Genomic DNA, 16,139 nt, shown 5'->3' on the forward strand with positions numbered 1-16,139 from the left:
TTCTGATGCTGAGAAGCTGGAGAGCCTTTGCCTCTCTCAGGCTATTTGATTCCCCATCAGTCAGCTGGAGACACCTGGTTGGCTTATCTCACAGGATTGTGCAGAGGAGGCTCAAGTGAGATGGGTGTACTTTGAAGCTCTTAGGAAAGGTACAAATACAAGGGGCTTAATTAGATGTGACTTCTCTCCATTGTTCCCTCTGGTGTGATTCTTGGCTGTTTAACTTTGATCCAGTCGTTGGATGACAGAATGCAAAAGACAGAGGTACTCCTGCCCTGTCCTTGAGAAAGGAAATCAACTCACTTTGAAGCTCTTCAGGGAAACACTTTGTACGTGAATGGAGAGCAGGTTGCAGATCCCTTGATACCTGATGATAAATTTAATAGATACTTATTGGAGGGGGAGCAGAGGTCACGCAACATTGAGAAGTCATCCAACAGTAGCACTTGCTGTGAGGATCCTTTCAGAATGAGGCAAATCATCATTAACTCTCAAGAGGTTTAAAGAGCCACTCTAGCTAAATCACATCTCTCTTGTGTTATAGATGTGCAGTTGATATTTCAGACCAAAGTATAGGACCTTATATTCATCCTATAATTTTATCCTGTTTTGTCCTTTGGGAAATATAAACAAATATGGGCTCAGTGCAAGGATAGCTAAATTTCATGGCGACAGGTGGGGACGGTGCAGATGTTTTTGCGTGGATGCTCTCGGGTGTTCATAGTGTCCAATACTTTGCAGAAACCCAGATGCATCACCAGCTGTGTTATCCTGTTTCCCAGCCCAGAATCCCTGCTAAGGAAGAAAATGAGGTTAGGGTTTCTATTCAGGTCCTGCGATCACCCCTTCCTTTACACTCAATGACCACAAACCATGCCTTTAACAGTCTGAACTGACATCAAACTCAGCCTGTTTCTAGTCTTCTAGCACCTCTCCCCTGCTCAGACGTCCTCAGAAGTTATGGCTGGGGCTGATCCATCTCGTTCATGGGTTCTTTTATTTCCCCAGGAGGGAGCCCACCTAGGCTGGGAGGCTCGAGGTGCTTGGACCAGCTCGTCACTTTCCAGACATGTTCTTTACTCATCTCTGACTACCTGGCCTCACCCATGTTTGTTCTGCCCTTTGCAGTCCAAGGCTTGTTCTCTTTGATGGAGAAAACCGAAGCGAATGAGGAAGGATTAGGGGTCTATTTGCTCAATGCCATTCCCTGCACATCATTTTTAATTTCAGACAGCTTATGGAAACAATTCTGCAGTACCCCTCCTTGATACCTGTTTTCTGCAAGAAAACCAGAATTATGTCAAACTCTCAGAAAACCTGTGAGGTTGTCTGTAGCTGCCCTCCATCTCCTGTATTAGCTCCCACTTCCCTTCATTGTGGCCACTCCTTCTGGTGCCTGGTCTTTGTAGGTTTTCTATCCCACTTTTGGGGACCCTGCCTGGCACATACTGAAGCTGAAGTAACAGAGAGGTCTTTCGTAAGAGAACTAGAGGCGGGTAGAAACCAAACATTCTCTTTAGTATTATAATGTCCAGGAAATAAACTGGCAGGGGGTTAACCTTGGTAGGATGATGATCTGATTGCTTACCCATATCTCTCCCTGAGGTTAGATCATGATGAGGGTTTGTCACCTCTCCCCTCCCCTCTCTACCTCTCTCATCTGCTGGACCCCACCTGGTAGTGATCGTGGATGAAGCTGAATGATTGACAGCTGACACTGGCAACCAACCCCAAGAGGACATGGGGCTCCAGAGTGGACTGGGGATGGATGGGGACTATAGGAGGAACAAAGGAATTTAAAATGACTCAGAGGCTGTGGGAAAGGAGTTACGAGAGAAACAGGGAGGATTCCAGGACCGGATGTTTCTCTGCCCCTGGCAAGGGGGTGGCCACCTGGGGAACCTGAGAATCTAGAGAAAAGACTCTGAGTTGATTGAACAGTCTGGGAGGTCAAGCTGAACAGAATGGATAATCCACTCCCTAAATTCCTCTGTCCTGGGAAGGCTGTGTGTGCTGTAATAGGACACTGAAATGAAATGAGGAGTGAAGGACCGCTCATACGTACCTTCCTCTAGGATCCTGAATGTGCTTGGCTGGCTCAGAATAGGGTTCCTTGGTGATGGATGCCCCATCCCAATTCCCATGGCCCCACCCTGGTCCTGCGATAAGTAGCATAGAGCTAGCAGCACACCTGGTCTACATTCTTTCCCTGGCAGGCTGTCAACTCATTCTTACTAAGGTGGCAACTGATTAGTAAGGTGCTATTGGTAAGACCTAATTGCATTCCATAATATTAAGTCCACAAATACATATGAACCCCCTGCCGTACACATGGCACTGTGATTGGTACTGGGGCTACAGCATTGAATAAGACACTACCTGTCCTCATGGGTCTCATATTTAGTGGGGGGTCAGATATTGAGCACTTGATCGCAGGAATGGTAAGAGTAAGATGTACTATAGAAGAGGACCCCTGGGCACTTAGCCCTCACAGGGGGACTTCCCCCAAGCCTGGGAGGGCCAGGCAGACTTCCTTCAGGAAGTGACCTTTCATCTGAGCTCTGAAAATGAGTAGGACTGGGTAAGTGCAGAAAGGAGAGGACATAGAATGTTCTAGAAAGACACCAGCATGTATATGATTGCCCTGAGGTAGTGGGAAACAGAGAGAAGTTTCCATGAGTGGAGTGCAGTGACTCAGTGGGGAGGCTGGTGAGGTGGGCAAGAGCCAGGTCACACAGGACTTCGCAGACCATTGCAACACTTGAGGATTTTATTCTAAGAGCAATGGGAAGCCAATTAAAGGCTTTAAATGGGGGAGTGAAATAATTATATTAGCATTTTAAAAATGCAAATGAATAGAGTAGGGGAAACAGACTGAATAGGGTCAAGAGAACATGTGGTGAGGCCAGCTGGGCGTCTGTTATTGAACAGTGCAGATAAGGAATGGGGACATATTGAATGAAGGTGGTGGTAGTGGTGATGAAGAGAAGTAAATCAATTTGAAAGCCATTTAGGAGGTTAAATATCTGACGTGGGGGTTAACTGGATAAGGTGTAAGCAAGCTGTCCAAAATGGCATGGGGAAATGTCCTTTGCTGATGTAGGGTGATGGAGGAGGACAAGTATGGGAAGAAATCGGGGCTGGGTTTTGGACATGTTGCATTTGGGAGATGTTGGAAAAAATCATGCATTTCATGTGACAGTCTGAATCCACCATCAGGGCCCATGGGAAAATGCCACCCAGAAATTGGCCTCCAACTACAGACCAGTTTATATAGCGATCCTGGCTGACCTGGGATTACTGAGGTGTGTGTCTAAAGACAAAAGGGGAATAGCTGAGGAAATTTACAAAAATGACTTCATTAAACTGTATCAAAGCAAAGTCCCAGCATACTGCTTAAGAATCCATTTTGCTATGAGCCTTTTATTTATTTCTTTTTTGAGGTAAAATTCATATAACAGTCATCATTTTAACCATTTAAAAATGTACAATACCGTGGTTTCCAGTATAATCAAAATGCTGTGTAACCATCACCACTATCTAATCCCAGAACATTTCATCATCCTGTACCCTTTAAGTAGTCACTCCCTATTTCCTCTCCCCCATGTTTATTTGCATGCTTCATAATTTTTTGTTGAAAACTAGACATCTTGAATGTCATAATGGGCCAACTCTAGAAATCGGATTCTCTTCCTTCCTCAGGGTTTCGTATTGATGCTTGTGCCTACTGTTTGTTTTGTGACTTTTCTAATTAAAAAAAAAATCCCTATTGTTTGTCATGTGTGGCCACTGAAATTTGATTAGCTTAATTGTCAGCTAGTGATTCGACAGATTTCCTGAAATGCCCAGAATTAAACACAGAAAAATATCCAGGTCTCTGCAGATGTGTGTGTGTGTGTGTGTGTGTGTGTGTGTGTGTGTGTGTGTTGGGGCATGCCACCCACTGTACACTGGGCAGTTTACAACCCTGCCTTAGCCTTCACTTCCTGCTTCTGCAGAACCTGAAGGTCAACCAGAGGTGAAAGCTTAAAGCCTTCTCAGGTCTTTTCTGAGCATACGCCCTGCCCTGGGCATGTGTGTGGCCTTCGATTCCCAGGAATATGTGGGAGATTTTCAAAGTCCTTATTCCTAAAGTATCTCACTCTCCATCCTTTCCTCCCAAGCTCTTTGGTATGTGTATTGTGTGCCAACTGTTACCCCTTCCTCTGACAGCAGTGGCTAATACATTTGCCTTTAAATGTTTCTGACAAATACCCCTTAGCTGCCTCTCCACTCTGTGAGAGTTCCAATCCAGGCAAAAAAAAGCAAGCCTTTTGTGCCAGTTCAGGGAGCCACCATTCAGGTCAAACCAAACAACCACAGTTATTTGAGCACAACATCTGCTCTATATCCAGCACCAGGAGCCCACACCGGCAATGAGGATGCCATCTTCAAGACTGCAGCCGATCCAGGGAGGGGGGGATGGAGCCAGGATAAGCTAAAATGTCACAAAGATTTCCTACCAAGATTCAGCCACCTTCTTCTTGTTTAAACATTCAGCTGGCTGCTATAAACCTTTGACTAGTCCCCAGAGTTCCAATAAAATTGATTTTGACAATTTTCCCCAGTTTATTCACTGTTTTTGTAGAGAGATTGTCTCTTGGGATTTCCTACTGCACCAATTCACAGGCATCTTAACAGTGTGTCTTTGCCTAAAATTATGATAGGCTTTGAGTGTTGGCAGAGTTCATGATGGTTGATGAGAAACACAGAGACAGAGAAGCTAAATATTGTCATTAGCTTGCTTAGGACTGGAAATGTCCATGGGGTATGACCAGGGCACAGAGGAGGAGCAGATTCATTGAGTACACGCATAATGGATGGGGTAAAGAAATAAGGATAGGAAGATCCAACTTTGTTTGTTCTTCTTTCTCTAGTTCCTTTAGGTGTAATGTTAGATTGTTTACTTGAGATTTTTCTTGTTTCTTTAGGTAGGCTTGTATAGCTATAAACTTCCCTCTTAGAACTGTTTTTGCTGCATCCCATAGGTTTTGGATCATCGTGTTTTCATTGTCATTTGTCTCTAGGTATTTTTTGATTTCCTCTTTGATTTCTTCAGTGATCTCTTGGTTATTTAGTAATGTATTGTTTAGCCTCCATGTGTTTGTGCTTTTCATGTTTTTTTCCCTGTAATTCATTTCTAATCTCATAGCGTTGTGGTCAGAAAAGATGCTTGATATGATTTCAATTTTCTTAAATATACTGAGGCTTGATTTGTGACCCAAGATGTGATCTATCCTGGAGAACGTTCCGTGCGCACTTGAGAAGAAAGTGTAATCTGCTGTTTTTGGATGGAATGTCCTATAAATATCAATTAAATCTATCTGGTCTATTGTGTCATTTAAAGCTTCTGTTTCCTTATTTATTGTCATTTTGGATGATCTGTACATTGGTGTAAGTGAGGTGTTAAAGTCCCCCACTATTATTGTGTTACTGTCGATTTCCTCTTTTATAGCTGTTAGCAGTTGCCTTATGTATTGAGGTGCTCCTATGTTGGGTGCATATATATTTGTAATTGTTATATCTTCTTCTTGGATTGATCTCTTGATCATTATGTAGTGTCCTTCCTTGTCTCTTGTAACATTCTTTATTTTAAAGTCTATTTTATCTGATATGAGTATAGCTACTCCAGCTTTCTTTTGATTTCCATTTGCATGGAATATCTTTTCCCATCCCCTCACTTTCAGTCTGTATGTGTCCCTAGATCTGAAGTGGGTCTCTTGTAGACAGCATATATATGGGTCTTGTTTTTGTATCCATTCAGCAAGCCTGTGTCTTTTGGTTGGAGCATTTAATCCATTCACGTTTAAGGTAATTATCGATATGTATGTTCCTGTGACCATTTTCTTAATTGTTTTGGGTTTGTTTTTGTAGGTCCTTTTCTTCTCTTGTGTTTCCCACTTAGAGAAGTTCCTTTAGCATTTGTTGTAGAGCTGGTTTGGTGGTGCTGAATTCTCTTAGCTTTTGCTTGTCTGTAAAGCTTTTGATTTCTCCATCAAATCTAAATGAGATCCTTGCTGGGTAGAGTAATCTTGGTTGTAGGTTCTTCCCTTTCATCACTTTAAGTATATCATGCCACTCCCTTCTGGCTTGCAGAGTTTCTGCTGAGAAATCAGCTGTTAACCTTATGGGAGTTCCCTTGTATGTTATTTGTCGTTTTTCCCTTGCTGCTTTCAATAATTTTTCTTTGTCTTTAATTTTTGCCAATTTGATTACTGTGTGTCTCAGCGTATTTGTCCTTGGGTTTATCCTGTATGGGACTCTCTGTACTTCCTGGACTTGGGTGGCTATTTCCTTTCCCATGTTAGGGAAGTTTTCGACTATAATCTCTTCAAATATTTTCTCTGGTCCTTTCTCTCTCTCTTCTCCTTCTGGGACCCCTATAATGCGAATGTTGTTGCATTTAATGTTGTCGCAGAGGTCTCTTAGGCTGTCTTCATTTCTTTTCATTCTTTTTTCTTTAGTCTGTTCCACAGCAGTGAATTCCACCATTCTGTCTTCCAGGTCACTTATCCGTTCTTCTGCCTCAGTTATTCTGCTATTGATTCCTTCTAGTGTAGTTTTCATTTCAGTTATTGTATTGTTCATTTCTGTTTGTTTGTTCTTTAATTCTTCTAGGTCTTTGTTAAACATTTCTTGCATCTTCTCAATCTTTGCCTCCATTCTTATTCCGAGGTCCTGGATCATCTTCACTATCATTATTCTGAATTCTTTTTCTGGAAGGTTGCCTATCTCCACTTCATTTAGTTGTTTTTCTGGGGTTTTTTCTTGTTCCTTCATCTGGTATATAGCCCTCTGCCTTTTCATCTTGTCTATCTTTCTGTGAATGTGGTTTTTGTTCCACAGGCTGCAGGATTGTAGTTTTTCTTGCTTCTGCTGTCTGCCCTCTGGTCGGAAGATCCAACTTTGATCAACTGTTTTCCCTCACTTCTCCCTCACATCATCTACCTTAATAAATAATAATTGTTAAATATTATGTGGCTTAACTCTTGTGCTAGGCACTGTTTAGGAGACCAAAGAAAAGGAAACTACATCCGGGCTCAGAGGACATGTTTAATTTTGCTGATGAGATGTCATTCATTTGCCTTAAATGGTTCTGGAACTGATGCAGTGGGGTGGACGTAGGTTGCTGTCACGTGATTAACATTAGGATTTGCAGGGACTTCTTTAGGATTTGAAAGGACTTGACCTGTGCTCTCCAATCTGGAAGTCACATTCCTGCCTGCAGTTGCTCCTGTGGCGTTGGCTGTTCCCACCGACCACAGCTGCAAACACCCACCTGGTTCTCCCGGGCTGCCCCAAAGGCTGCTTCTCACATGTGGTCCTCAGAGTGGACGCAGTGGCCCAGAGATGGGCACCATGTCTGTGCTCCACGTGCTTGAATGCTCAGGGTTAGCTGCCGTGGCATTTCAAAACACTTTCTAGGAGGCAATCAAGATCTCAGTTATTTCTCTGACCTTGATGTCCATTGTTTCCCTACTCAAAGCTTCTCGGAGAGTAAAGGTTACCCCTTCCGCTGCCTCCACATCCCAGAGTCGTTCCTGCTTCCTTGCCTTTGCTTGTGCTCTCCCTGTCGCCTACGTCTGGACTATCCCTCTCTTCTGACTGCTTAATTTTGGTGCATTTTTCAAGTTTGAGGTCAGCTTGCATCTCCTGAACAAAAGCTTCCCCTGACCTCTAGCCCCAAATCATCTCTTCCTCTTTCAACTTGTAGCGCTTTTGTTGAGACCTCACCTGTCATTTGTCTCCTACTGCCTTGTGACCTCATCATTCTGCTGTGTCAAACCATTTAGCTTTTCTATTGACTTCTGAGTCCCTTCAGGGTGAAACCATGAAGGGAAGATTACTTTATTTTCACCCCTGTGTCTAGAATTTACTATGTACATAGCAAGGGTCCAGGAAATACCTGTGGAATGAATGAGCAACTAACTCTTGCTCTTTTCAAGATGTGGTGGTCATTTTAGTGAACACAGAAGGTCACTGTCACACAGTTCTGACTCCAAGCAAGGCTTTTTTGCATTGTTTCCTCACCACATGGCTTCACAATATCCCTGATTCACTCATGTCCAAGCAGCATTTGGAGCCCATTTGCTCTTTTTCATTACCCATCCCCCTTTTGGCGATGGCGGCTCTAGGACAGCGCTGTTGTTCCTGCACTCAGCCACCATGGCCCACCGTCCAGAGTGGCTCGCGCTCCCCTGCTTCTCCTCTCAGATACCCAGGTTCCAGGATCAGTTCTTTACTTAAGGAGTTTCTCAATGGCTTGGAGTCAAGAAAAGTGAAATGGGACAGAGTATCCACTTTAGACTTTGGCTTCTCTGTAGAGCAATAATAACAACAATGACCTACACTCATACAGCTTCTCATGGTTCACAAATACACCGCATATTAATAATTTCATTTGACCCCCCATAACCACCCTGTGACTTGCACCTGGAAATGTTTGTCATGGCAGGGAGCGGAGAGACCTCCAGGCTTGGCGTTGGGTTCCTTCCCTTGCTGCAGGGAATATCACACCTGGCCCAAGTGTGCCTATAGAAGAATTAGATTTAAATACTATAATAGGATGGCTGACAGCCGAATAACATGTTCCTCATTTGTTCTTAAGGAAAGCCAGAGAATGTTCTACAATGAAATCTATTCAGAGGAAAATAACTTTTATCACTCATGAGCCTTGAGGGCCCAAATAACTTAACCTAAGGCATAAAAGCCTGGGCTTGGGGGGCTGCTGGGAAGATGGGCAGGGAACAAGGGCTACATAACAAAGAAATGTTACTTTTGAAACATAGAGGAAAGTATAAATTTAAGAGGTTCTCCCATAACTTTTGATATTTTAATGTATTTCTTTCTTGCCTTTCTCTTTGCATATAAATATTACACACAACAAATTTATAATTGTATTTTTTACTTGATTCATTATGAATATTATTCCAACTTGTTAAAAAATTCTTTCAAAATATCACATATATTGGCTGGAACAATATTCCAAGATGAAGACATATCATAATTTATTTCACAATTTTCCAATTTTGTGATATTTACATTGCTGTCAACATTTCTCTATTATAGATAAAACTGCAATTATCCTTATGCCTAAATCTTTGCTGTGTCTCTAATTATTTCCTTTGAATAGATCTCTAGAAGTGAAAAATATAGGTCAAAGCTCAGCAACATTCTCAAAGGCTCTTGGTACATACATAGTAAAAATCTCTTGAAAGAACGGTCTACATTTGATGTATCCATCCTTGAGTTCTTTTTGTCTTGGCCCACTGAAATCTGGCTTTTGCCCCATCAGCCTCTCTGAAACGGCTCTCATGTAGTTCACCAGTGATTTCTTACTTGACATGCACGTTTTCCAGTCTCATCTTCCTTTTGATTCCTCTGTAGCATTTGTACTGTCAGCCACTACCTCCTCCTCAAACTATGCCCTTGACTTCTGAATCTTTGTCTTTATTGTTCCTCCATCACATCTTCCTATGCTCAGGAGTGATTTTTGCTATAACAGAAAACCCTACTAACAGTGGCTGAAATAAATAAGCCCTTAGCTTTCCTGCACACAAAAAGATGAAGTACAGCTGCTGACATTGGCTTAGTAGCTCAGCAATGCTAAGATCAACATCCCTGAGATTCTCTTGGCCTTCTTCCCATGCTTGTTGCCTCAAGATCACAATACAGCTGCTGTGGCACCAGGCATCACATCTATCAATACATTCAAGACAGGAAGAACGAGGCAACCTCTGTCTCTTTGCAATCTTTTAATTCAGGAAGGGAGTTCTCTTTAGCAGACTTCCTGCTGTGTTTCATTAGCCAGAACTGGGTCACATATTGGTCTTTAAATCAATCATGATTCATCCTCTGGAGGCCTGGGAAGGTATTAAGCTCCTGAGATCAAGGGATCTCAACCTCCTATCTGAACAAATCAGTGTTGTTTTAGTAGGAAAAAGGGAGACGGAAAGGTGGAGAATGGCTTTGCATGGGCAATAGAGTTGCTGCACTTGGTGATTTAGAGTCTCTCTTCGACCCTCTGTCCACTTGACTTGCTTCCTGGGAACCTGAAACACAAATACAGATTCTTTCCTACCCACATTTGATGACAAGTTCAAATCCTGTCTCTCCAGCCCAGAGTCCAGCTACCCTCTTGGTTTTTCTCCTAAGATTCCTCAGGCAGTAGTGTTCCCTGCAGGTGCATTCAGAACCTTCCATGAAACTCATGTTCCCTCTGTAATGACTTCTCCCAAATGTGCCCCAACATTAAATAGTCCAAGAGCTTTCAAATGTGTTTTAATGTCTGAACTTTTTTGTTTTAAATGAACCTCACGTGGAAAGACATATGAAACAGAAGACTTGCCTTGCAGTCCTCCTCTGCCTTCACAGGGTGCGTGGGAGTGGGGGCTAGACTCCTTTGAGAATCTTTAGGACACTGAGAAAGAGCTTGTCTTAGTGTCTTAGCTTGGGATCCCCAAAGCAGATTCCAAGACGAAAGCTGATATGTCACTACTCTATTAGGAAGTGCAGCCCTGCCTGGGAAGCTGGAGTGAAGGAAAAGGGAGCAGGGCAGAGAGGAGAGGAGAGAAAATAAGCAAGCATATTCAGGAGTCAGCTGCCACTCATGATCAAGTGCAACTGACTGCCTGATCTTTTCTGAGAGGCCACATGAGCTGTTGCACCTCAGAATGATCTGTCTTGGGGAGAAGGTGAAAAGAATTTATCTGCTGGCTCCCAGAACCCATTGGTGAAAACTGTACCCAAGTGCCTTAACATTTCCTGTCCATTATATGCAAGGGCACCCAGTGGGTCTTGTGACATCTCACAGCTCAGAGGCAGCAGGTGAGCCCCAGGGCAGGAAGTGAGAGGCCCACAGTATGAATGGGAGGTGAGATTCTGTCAGAGGTCCCTGAACAAGGACAGTCCCTGAGGTGGCCAGCCAAAATAAGATGAGGCCACAAGGATCTGAGGCGGTGCCCAAGGAGTGTTTGATATAGTGAGTGAGCACTCCCATTTTACAGATGAGAAAACTATAACCCAGCAAGGGGAGAAGCCTTGCCCAGTGTTATACAGCTAGTAAGTGGCAGGAGCTGCACACCAGACTCTCAATCCAGTGCTCTTTTATCATGCTCTGTGTCATTAAATGGTTTTGGGGGCTCCTCTTCCTCCTGATGTCTCAAGAAAGTGTAATCAAAGCCCTGACCCTTCTCATTTGAATTTCTTAAGTGACTCTGGCACCAACTCCATCCATCACAGACTGTGTGCACATCTTAATTGGAACATTATTTTTTTTGTCAGCCAGTTTCCTTTATAATAGTTAGGAGAAAGCAACTCTGTAAAATCTAAGTGGAAGTCTATTCTTATCAGCCACATCTGCCAGTATTAGTCAGGGGCTTTCCTCATCTTTGCCAGAATTGAATAGCAGTAATCTTTATTTAATAAAATACTGAGAATAATTGTAAACCAAGACCGATGTACCAAAACTCAGAAGAGTGCTTTATAGCTTCATATGTTTTATAATATTGCAAAGTGCCTCCTATCCCTTTCTGTAATCAACAGGTTATAAATCAGGCATAACTATAATAATCATAAATAGATTTTCTTCCAGAAGACAAAACCAAACTGGAGGGCAGGTATTAATAATTCATAAATCCACTGTGTGCTTTTTTCAGCACTATCAAGCAATTCTCCAATTCTCAGCAGACACTGACTGGGTGTCCTGCAACTTAACTCAATCCTGACACTGTCTGCCTGGGTATAGTGTCAGGTCCCACACGTTAAGGGCTCAGTCCCACAAAACTGCACCCCCTACAGGCCCCTTCAGACACCAATCGCAAGTCCAGGTTGTCAGCTGTGCTTATGACAGAACGGCTATAGATCAGAAGTTCCCGCGACCCTCTCCTCAGGTTTGATTAATTTGCTAGAGTGGCCCATAGAACTCAGAGAAACATTTACTTATGTTTACCAGTTTATTAGAAAGGATACAGATGAACAGCCAGGTTAAGAGGTATGTAGGGCAAAGTCTGGAAGGGTCCTGAGTGCAGGAACTTCTGTTCCATAGAACGGGGGTGTGCCACCCTCCTGGCATGTGGATATGGTCACCTACCCAGCAGCCCATCTAATCTCATCATTCATGAGTTTCATCTGTAGCCATTCCCCCTGCCCCTTCCCAGAGGTCGTGGCTGGGGCTGAATTTCCACTCCTCTAATCACTTGGTCTTTCTGTTGAACAACCCCAGCCTGAGGTTATGAAATAGCCTCACCTTAAGTCCTCTCATTAACATAAACTCAGGTGTGATGAATGGGTCTCCTTATGAAGAACAAAAGACACTCCTATCAGGAAATTCCGAGGGTTTGAGGAGCTTTGTGCCGGGAACTGGGGACAAAGATCAACTATTTCTTATTATACCACAATAAATGAGTCATATTTTTAGTTTTACAGAGAAAGATGGTCATTTGTTACCTCATTTGAGACCCTGGACCTTACTGAGACCTGTTTTTCTGTTGTCTAAGTCTGTTCAGGCTGCTCTAACAGAATACCAGAGACTGGGTGGCTTACGAACAACAGAAATTTATACCTCACATTCTGGAGGCTGGGAAGTCCAAGATCAAGGCGCTGGCAGATTCAGTGTCTGGTGAGAGCTACTTCCTGATTTATAGATGTCTGTCTTCTCACTGTGTCCACATCTGGTGGAACGGATGAGGGAGCTTTCTGGGGCTTCTTTTTCTTTTTTAAAAATTTATTTATTTTATTTATTTATTTTTTTAGCTGTGATGGGTCTTCATTTCTGTGCGAGGGCTTTCTCTAGCTGCGGCGAGCGGGGGCCACTCTTCATCGCGGTGCGCGGGCCTCTCATTGTCGCGGCCTCTCTCTCGTTGCGGAGCACAGGCTCCAGACGTGCAGGCTCAGTAGTTGTGGCTCACGGGCCCAGTTGCTCCGCAGCATGTGGGATCTTCCCAGACCAGGGCTCGAACCCGTGTCCCCTGCAGGCAGATTCCCAACCACTGCACCACCAGGGAACTGGGGCTTCTTTTATAAGGGCACAAATCCCATTCCTGAGAGCACCACCTTCATGACCTAATCACCTCCCAAAGGCCCCACCTCCCAATACCATCACTTTGGGAGATTAGGCTGCAGCTTATGAATTTGGGGGAGACAAAAACATTTAGTCTGTAGCATCTGTGAAATGATTTCCTGAGGTTAGGTGCCTCCTAGGAAATGATGTTTAAGTAAGTCACTCATTTTTAGAGAATTCAAGCACAATCCCCGTAACTGACAGGCAACAAGTAACGGACACATCAGAACTTCTGTAAAAACAAAGGGCAGTAGTTACCAACATGCAAGCACACATTCCTAATAAATTCACTAACCTTTGCTTTCCTTTCTGGTAAACATATATCCTGACCACGAGATACCCTTTATGTGGACTCGGGTTTGTGCTGCAAATTGTACTCACAAAATAATGGCACTTCCTGAGAGATTTAGGTTGTTATATTCTTGACTTAGTTGAATAGAATGTGTGTTCTGGTCTTTGATAATTGACTGATTGCCCTAGAGAAATAACTGGAATTCATTATGCTTTCACTGGGGACTTGTGTGACTGTGTGTGCTATTTATATTAAAAGTATTGTTATTAGAAACACATTTGTGTTTAATCTACTCAGCCACAACTTTCTTTTTCCATGAAAATTACTCACACAAGCTGGGCTGCTCAACTCTCATTACGAGTAAAATTCCTGCTGCCGAGGCAGAGGTTGGGTTGGAGGTATGCTGGGGTCATAGAAACTACAGTCTCCTCTTGCGTATACATTTTATGATGGTCTTCATAGAGCCAGAGACAATTTCTAATGAAGCAAATATTATTTCAGCACTTAGAAAGAAACCTCCTAAATGTCTCTTGAGATTCTTTTCATTTATGTAAACAACAACAACAACTACAAAACCATTTGGGGCTCATTTGCAATATAGTCGTGTGTACCTCATCCTGGCATTGGGAGATGGGGATTTGGGGGTTAGAGATCCAATTCCACATTTACTAAGTGCTTACAGAGATGGCGAGAGGCTTTTCCCCCCATAACTGTCAAGTCCATAATCATGTTCAGAAAAACTGGGGCCATGATAATACCAACCTGAGGGAGGAGAGGGAGAGGGGCAGGAAGAGAATAAAGGCATCACGTTTTTAAAGTTAGGCAACTCACAGTCTTTGTTCAGTGGGTTATAACTATCAGAGTTTAAATACAGAAACTAAGTGTGTAGGAAGCACTCAGTAATTGATTGACTGAGGCAAATATTAGATCAATTGTCTTCTAGACTCCTGGATGCTAGGGACCTTACTTGGCATAATGTCTGTTCAGGAATCTAGCACAATAATGTATACCTAATGAAGGCTTTTGGGATCGAAGGATGAAGTTTATGGACCATTCTGGGGCTGGCAAGCTCAATTAGGTGCCAACAAGGCACAGGTGATGAGTTTTCTGTCCTTATGGGTGTGAGCTACTCATCAAATCATGGGTCACTTTGATAAGCATAAGCCACTGTTGGTGACGAGGAGAAAAACTCAAGCACCATGATTAGAGGATAAATTCCAATATGTTATATTAACAGTGTATTGTTTGTATGAGATAAATAGGATATTTTAACAGGTTAGGAGGTGAATAAAAATGACTTGGAGAAATGAAATGAGGTGAGGCAGAAGAGTCAAATCTCAGTGAGTTCAAACGTCTACACAGAGCAGAAGAGGGGAGGAAGTAGAGTAATGAATCTCAAACTTTTTTTGATCACGGCCTATAATTAAGAAAACCATTTAGTGGTGTGACCCACAGTGTGTGTGCTCACACTCACATCCTCATCCCCATACAAACATATATATCTGAAACTAAAATGTCACCAAGTGATACTCTTATCACAGTGAACTGTGATGTTTTCTATTCGATTTCATTGTTCCAAAAATGCTGGCAGGATCTGCTAAATTGATTTCACAGCTCATAATTATTGGGTTATGTCCTATAGTTTGAAAAAACACATGACTGGGTGAAGTAAGGACAGAGCAGGGAACACGCAGTTAGAATTTCAGTGAGGTCTTATTGCAGGCTGAAAGAAGAGAATGCTGGGATGGTCCAAGCCAGTCAAGAAACCTGTGGGAAGTTAGCAGGCTGAGAGGTTGGCCCTGCCTGTGTGAATCAGGCCAGTGTCAAGATCTGCCCAAATCACTTGATACCTCATACCTGGGCTGACCTGCCTTGAAGGCACTGCAGGATTTCCATGAAACCTCTAAGATAGGGAGTTTGTAGGGGATATTGGTGGCCAGTATCACTGAGTGATGCTAGGGACAAAGGATTGGTGGTAAGTGCTGCCCTGCTTCATGGTTATAATCTTTGCAGACCTTACAGATGACATAATTTACATAGTAGGGACTCAACTCTTCCCAGTTTAAAATGCCAGAAGAGCATTCCATGACACTTAGGATTAAGACCAAAATTTTTGCTGTGGGTCATACAGCCTTGGCGATTTGTGCCCTGACCCTCTCTGTGGCTGCTCTTCCTTCCACCCACCCTGCCTTGAAGCCTGTGACAATTTCAAATGCTCTTACTTTTTCCTCGGCCTTCCCTCACACTGTTCCCTCTGCTCAAGCCACTTTTCTTGTTCCACATACAACTTAATTTTTGCTCCCCCATGAAGCCTTTCTTGACCACTCCTCACCCAATGAGATTAGATCTGCCACTTAGAACTTTCATACAAGGAAATTCAATTATTTGCATAAGCATGCATTTACTATATATCTCCCCACTAGACCGTGAGCTCCACGAAAGCAAGAACAGTATCTGATCTTAAAAAAAGGCTAAAACAATAAATTTAAATTAAATGTCTTACTAGAGAACTGCACTCAATTTTCTTTGATCATTTAAAAAATATCTCTTCAATCTATGCTTATGTTACCTTTCTCATTATATTTTTTTCTTTCTTTTTTCCTTAATTCTTCTGAAATGTTTACATATTTTATTGTCCTTCTCAAAGAACAAGTTTTTGGTTTTATTTACTTTTTTCTACTATTTCTAGTCACTGTACCACATACTCATTAATTCTAGTAGTTTTATTTAAAAAAGAGCTAGAGTCCT

This window comes from Balaenoptera musculus, chromosome 14 (genome assembly GCF_009873245.2).
Source record: "Balaenoptera musculus isolate JJ_BM4_2016_0621 chromosome 14, mBalMus1.pri.v3, whole genome shotgun sequence".
Classification (NCBI taxonomy): Eukaryota; Metazoa; Chordata; class Mammalia; order Artiodactyla; family Balaenopteridae; genus Balaenoptera; species Balaenoptera musculus.